This window comes from Erinaceus europaeus, chromosome 1, assembly GCF_950295315.1.
Source record: "Erinaceus europaeus chromosome 1, mEriEur2.1, whole genome shotgun sequence".
Lineage (NCBI taxonomy): Eukaryota > Metazoa > Chordata > Mammalia > Eulipotyphla > Erinaceidae > Erinaceus > Erinaceus europaeus.
Genome location: NC_080162.1, coordinates 88,050,057 through 88,056,685, shown reverse-complemented (window position 1 = coordinate 88,056,685; position 6,629 = coordinate 88,050,057). Strand labels below are relative to the sequence as shown.

Genomic DNA, 6,629 nt, shown 5'->3' with positions numbered 1-6,629 from the left:
CTCGAACTGGGGTCCTTACGCCAGTCCTTGCACTTAGTGCCACCTGTGCTTAACCCACTGCGCTACTGCCCAACTCCCGACAACAGGAGTTCTTTACATTGTTATTTAAATGGGTAGCATTTGAATGACCATTTCTGCTGAGGTCTACAGTTTGTGAGGGCCAAATCTCATTACCTCACTAGAAAAATTACTGGGATATGAAAGTTCTAAGGCAGTAAGGGTGTGTGTGTGTGTGTGTGTGTGTGTGTGTGTGAGAGAGAGAGAGAGAGAGAGAGAGAGAGAGAGAAAGAGAGAGAGCTGCCTATACAATACTCTTTCCAGTTTCTTACTTGCACCCAGGAACTCAGTTAATCAGCATTTACTTCTTCACTCATTCCTTACCTCACAATGCTCCTCACCGTCTCTCACCTCACAATGCTCTTCACCCCACTACCTCTCACCACAATCTCCGCACCGATTGACTCACTCCACAACGTCCTCACCTCACCCCACAATGCTCCTCCTCACTCTACTGTCTCCTCACCCTGAGCTGTCATGTTTCCTGGAATTCAATCTGCTGGGTGTGCCCACCACACACACAAGTGAGCAAACGAGCTGCCAGCCCCCATACCCCAGAGCCTGGCACACACCCACGGCCTCTGTCTGCCCACCTGCCACTGAGTGTGAGAGTCACCCAGGGCATGTGGGGACACGTGGGTGCTGGGTTTCTCAAAGAGCTTGGTGCAGGTCCCCAAAAGCTACAAAGACCATTACTCAAAACACAGGAGAAACCAACAAAGAAATACCTTAATGACATTCTTGAAAGCAAGCTTTTTGTTTGGTTTTTGCCACCAGAATTAGTGCTGAGATTTCATACCTGAATAATTCCACCACTCCCAGTGGATCCTGATTTTCTGTGTTTTTTTATTATTACTATTTGTTTTATTTTTTAGGTAGAGGGTTAGAGACTGAGATAGACAGAAAAGTAGGAGGGACATTTTAGCACTGCTCCACTACTCATGAAGCTTCCCCTTGACATGATGTTCCCATGTGGTAGCCAGGGGCTGGAAAAGTGTGTGCTTTTGGAATAACCACTTCCTAGTCCCAACAAGGTTTTTTTAAATATGTATATAATTTCATTCTTTCCTCTCAAAGGCCCCAGATGAAGATGGAGTTGGAAAGGAGCCCCTGGCAAGAGCAAAAGAGTTCCCCTTCTGGGGAGAGCTTCTCCTTGTGCCCAAGTTCTTGCTTCAGTAGGAGGAAGATGCAGTCTTTTTGACACCCACCATGACCTGGTTTTCTGGAGTAAGAGGAACAGCAAGAATCATGCTCAGAGAAACTGAGGACCCTTCATAAAATACCTTTTCCCCTGACGTCTGTCCACCTGCTGCTCCCAGGTACTGTCCTCCTGCTGACAGGCAGGTAGGGAGCAGGGCCCCATGAAGGACCCTCTGGATATGTCATCACTGGACAATGTTACTTGAAATCAAGTGCACAGGCTCCCTAGTCAAGCCTGTCATAGCTGAAATACCAGCTCTGACACCTCTATGACCCAGAGAGAGCATGGTTCACCTTTGCATCTCTGTGTTTTCACTAGCTCACTGGGTAGGGGTGTGAGACCTGGGTTTGAGCCCCAGCACCACATAAATATACCACAGCATCAGAGGAAGTTCTCTCTCTCTTTTCTCTTTTTCTCTCCCTTTGAAGTAAACAGAATAAAAATTTTAACCCACAAGTGCAAGCCCCCAGGACTTCCAAAAAAGAAAAAAGAAATTTAGCAGCTCTTGCTCTTCCCAACCAGTACATGTACTCAGAATGTTATACAGTAAAACCTTACAAACACACACACACACACACACACACACACACACACACACATATTCTGCATGCCACTCTAGGCCAGGCCCCCATGGAGAAAGGGTGCTAGGAAGATGTATTGTGAGAACTGAGTGGGGTTTTGTCAATGTTTCCTTTTTATAAAGAATAAAAAATAAATTCTGCTTTGCATTTCCCTTTCTGCTCTTCTTCCTCAACTTCTGTTTACCAGTGGGATCATCCCATACTCACCTTTCTCTTTCTGACTTATCTCATGTAACATAATTCCTTCTATCTATATCCAAGATGGGTCAGAGAAGGAAGGCTCATTATTCTTAATAGCTGAGTAATACTCTGTGGTGTATATATACCACAGCTTTCTCAGCCTTTCATCTGCTGTTGAACACTTGGGTTGTTTTCAGGTTTTGACTATTACAAATTGTGCTATTATAAACAAAGGTGTACACATATCTTTTTGGATGAGTGTGCTTGACTCCTTAGGATATATACCTAGGAGAGAAATTATCGGGTCATAAGGAAGGTCATAAGGAAATTATTGGGTCATAAGGAAGGGAAGATCCAATAAAGAAATTACTAGGTTGAGGGTGGCAGGTGCAAGCCTTTGTGGGTACTGTGGGTTTAGGATGCTTCCGAAAACAGCACAGAATCAAATATGTGAATGAGTAAGGAAAGGTAGCCTGACTCCTTAGGATATGTCCCTAGGAGAGAAATTATTGGGTCATAAGGAAGATCGCCTTAATTCCATTTCGGGTGGTTCCATTTTTCCTAACAAAGCTATAGAACCTAGATATAGACCACGGCCCATGAGGTAGGGCACATGTGCACATATATCCATAAGTTAGGGTAAAATATACAGCTTAAAGTAAAAGTGTACAATATGCAGTGACTCAACAAGTGCAGCAAGTAAGTAAAAAGACCTAAAAATGATGTCATACAGTACTTAATCAAATAGTTTCTACTTAGACCTAGATACCTTCCTCTTCACCTACTTTCTATTTCACTTCCCTCAATCACTCTCTAACCTTGTCAGATAAAGTAAGGACTACAAAAGGTGAGTAAGGGCAACAGACCAGCACACTTTAATAATGGCACTTTTGGTCACTACCAGGCCACCCTATCATTCAGGACCCTAGTCAGGGAATCCTGGAATTCCCACATAGATATGATGGGCCTAGACATCTAAAAGATCCCTTTCTCCATCATCACTGGTCATGTCCATCAGGAATAAAGTCATAAACCCTCTATACAGAGGCCTATACAAGACCTTGCCCTCAATGTAGAACAAGAATGGTAAGGACTGCCCCACTCTCCAAAGGGAGGCTGGGTCAACATATTCTGCACTTGAAGTCCTGAACTGAGTGCAGCCTAGAATGCTCCTAGCTGTGATCACAGAATGCGAGTTCAGACCTACACGGTTGCAGAAGTTTGTGGCTCCTGTGCTGAATATGAACTCCAGATCGGATCAATGGGGTGTACGTTTAGCAGTATTTATATAGTTTTCCCATATTTGGGGACTACTCTCTGCCTTGATCCAGCTTTCTAGTCCTCTTTCCAACTCTGACACCATTTCTCCAGACAATACTTTCAACTCATCTGCATGTTAGCTGTCAGGCTCAGACAAAAATTAATAAAGTCATGGACCCCTTTGGAATTTACCTAAAATAGACTTCCTAGCTCTTTCTAAAATGGAGACCCCAAATCTCATCTACTATAGTCTTACCTCTAGGTTCCTGATTATTAAACAATTTGTTCTGCTTTATATCTTAATGCTTTTTCAGTTGTCAAGTTACATGTGCTACATGACACCAACCAGACTTTCCTGGGCAGATGACCTCACCAATGTGTCTCTAGAGCTCTTCACCAGTAGGGACAAATAAAAACAAGCTGGGAGTATGGATTGACCTGTCAATGCCCATGTCCATTGGAGAAGCAACTATAGAAGTCAGACCTTCCACCTCCTACACCCCATAATGATCCTGTGTCCATGCTCCCATAGAGATAAATAATAGGGAAACTTCCAATGGAGTGGATGGGATACAGAACTCTGGTAGTGGTAATTATATGGAATTGTACCCTTCTTATCCTACAATCTTGTCAGTCATGATTAAATCAAAGAAGAAAAAAGGAGGAGGAGGAGGAGGGAAAGGAGAAGGAGAAGGAGAAGGAGAAGGAGAAGGAGAAGAAGAAGGAGGCTACTGGGAAGTATTGTGTATGTGCAAAGTCCTGTGTTCATTTCCCAGTGTTGCATTAAAAAAAATTAAATCAAAAGAAAAACACAAGAAGAAAAGGTTATGGGATGACCAAGACAGAGACTGCAGGAGCAAGGGACTGATAGTCAACACCAAGAGCTAGGGAGAAACATGATTCTACTCAACTTCTCCCTCAGAGAAACATGGCTCAGCTGACATTTGGATTTCAAACTTCTCATCTCCAGAACTGTGAGCAAATAAATGCATATTGTTTTGGGTAGGGGAGATAGCATAATGGCTATTCAAACAGACTCCCATGCCTGAGGCTCTGAGGTGCCAGGTTCAAAACCCAGCATCACCATAAAGCAGAGCTAAGCAATGCTCTGATAATAAACAAACAAACAAACATTGTTTTAAAGTCTCCTAGTTTATTCCCACTGTCTGAACAAACTAATTCCTTTCTCCGGCAGTTGGAATGGCTGAGGTTCTGGAAGGTGCAGAGTTTTACCTGGGTGAGAGGAAGAGGTTAGACTAGAATCAAGGTGCCTGTGACTCAGAGGCCCATGTTTGCACCATGAGAGGATTCACTCTCCTAGCGTGGAGTTAGTCATAGCTGGTACCACCCTGTTCTCACCTGGACGCTAACAACTTTGGGATCCACATCTGAGGGTGGCAGGTACAAGCCTTTGGGGAGTACTGTGGGCTTAGCATGCTTCAGAAAATAGCACAGAAACAATGTGTGAATGAGTGAGGAATGGAAGCTAAGGGAACAGTGATCAGTGATGAATAGTGGCTGAGCTCAGTGCTGGGTATCTTACATACATGGCCTCACTGACCTCCCACAGAAACCCTTTGGTGGACCTATAATTATCCTCACTGTCTAGACCAGAAACTGAGTCTCAAAAAAACTAAATAAATCTCCCTCTACCATCCAGTGGAACCAAGTCCACATGACTCTAGACTTTCCAAGGTGTTATACTTTTTTATTTGAGCTTCCCCCCCCCTTTTGCTGCCCTCGACATTATTGTTGTTGTAGTTATTATTGTTGTTGTTATTGATGTCGTCATTGTTAGGACAGAGAGAAATGGAGAGAGGAGGTGAAGAAGAGAGGGGGAGAGAAAGAGACACCTGCAGACCTGCTTCACCACTTGTCAAGTAACTTCCCTGCAGGTGGGGAGCTGGGGGCTCAAACCAGGATCTTTATGTCAGTCTTTATTTGGGCTTGTAATGTTTTAGGATTTACACTACTTGAAGAGAGACCTAAGCACACATGCAAAGAATGTTCTCAATAATATGAGCCATCTCCCTAGTCACTTTTTTTTTTCCACTAGGGCTATCTCTGGGGCTCAGCGCGGGCACAGTGATGATTGGTTCAGTGTTCCTAGTGGCCATATGACAGAGACAGAGAGGAGAAAGAAAAGGAAATGGGAGGAGAGAGAGAGAGAGATACTTGCAATTTTGCTTCACCACTTGTTAAGCCTCCACCTGCAGGCAAGGACTGGGGCTTGAAGCTAAGTCCTCACACATGGCAACATGTATGCTCTGCCAGGTAAGCCTGCCTCCCCCCTCATCACTTTATTTATTGATTTATTGATTTTAATATGAGAGAGAGAACACAAAACACTGCTCATCTATGGATTATGGTGGTGCTAGGGATTGAACCTAGGACCTCAGAGCCTCAGACATGAAAAGTCCTTTTGCAGGATGACAGAGGACCTAGTAGGGGTTGTATTGTTATGTGGAAAACTGAGAAATGCTATGCATGTACAAACTATTGTATTTACTGTCTAATGTAAAACAATCCCCCCCTGATAAATTTTAAAAAATAAATAAATAAGGGCTGGGTGGTGGCACACCTGGTTGAGCGCACAGGTTACAGTGCACAAGGACCCAGATCCGAGCCCCCAGTCCCCACCTGCAGAAGGAAAGCTTTGCAAGTGGTGAAGCAGGGCTGCAGGTGTCTCTCTGTCTCTTTCCCTCTTTCTATCTCCCCCTTCCCTCTCAGTTTCTGGCTGTCTCTACCCAATAAATAAAGATAATCTAAAAATTTTAAATAAAAATATAAATAGACAAATAAATAAAAAGAAAAGTCCTTTTGCATGTCTGGGAGCTACTCTCTGCCCTAATCCAGCTTCTAGCCCTATTTTCACTCTGGCACCATCTTCCTAGACCACCTCCATGTTTGTTATTAAGCTCAAGCAAAAATTAATAGTCACAGACCCCTAGGAACATACCTAAAATAGACTCCCTACCTTCTTTCTACCCTAAGATCCCTAAACTCGTGTGCTCTATTCCTACTTTTAGGTTTCTTTTTATTAAACATTTTGTTCTGCTTTATGTCTTACTGCCTCTCAGCCACCAAGTTTCAGGTGCTACTATAATTCCATCCTGACTTCCCTGGGCAGATGACCTCACCAGTGTGTCCTGAAAACTCACCTCTCCAGACCCCTGCCCCACTAGGGAAATACAGAAACAAGGTAGGGTATGGATCAACCTGCCATTGCCCATGTCTAACAGAAAAGCACTTACAGAAGTCAGAATTCCCACCTTCTGCACGCTAAATATAATTTTGGCTCATACTCCCAGAGGGAGAGAAATGTTAGGGAAAGATGAATAGAGGGGCTG

The 6,629-nt window shown here is 43.7% G+C and overlaps 1 long non-coding RNA gene across 1 annotated transcript; it reads left to right on the top strand.

The window, feature by feature from the left end:
- Window positions 1-507: 507 nt before the first annotated feature.
- On the top strand, window positions 508-3,950 carry LOC132541909 (uncharacterized). The gene is made up of 3 exons (XR_009553021.1): window positions 508-581; window positions 1,135-1,284; window positions 3,594-3,950. It is a non-coding gene; the product is annotated as an uncharacterized LOC132541909 (long non-coding RNA).
- The last annotated feature ends 2,679 nt before the right edge of the window (window positions 3,951-6,629 follow it).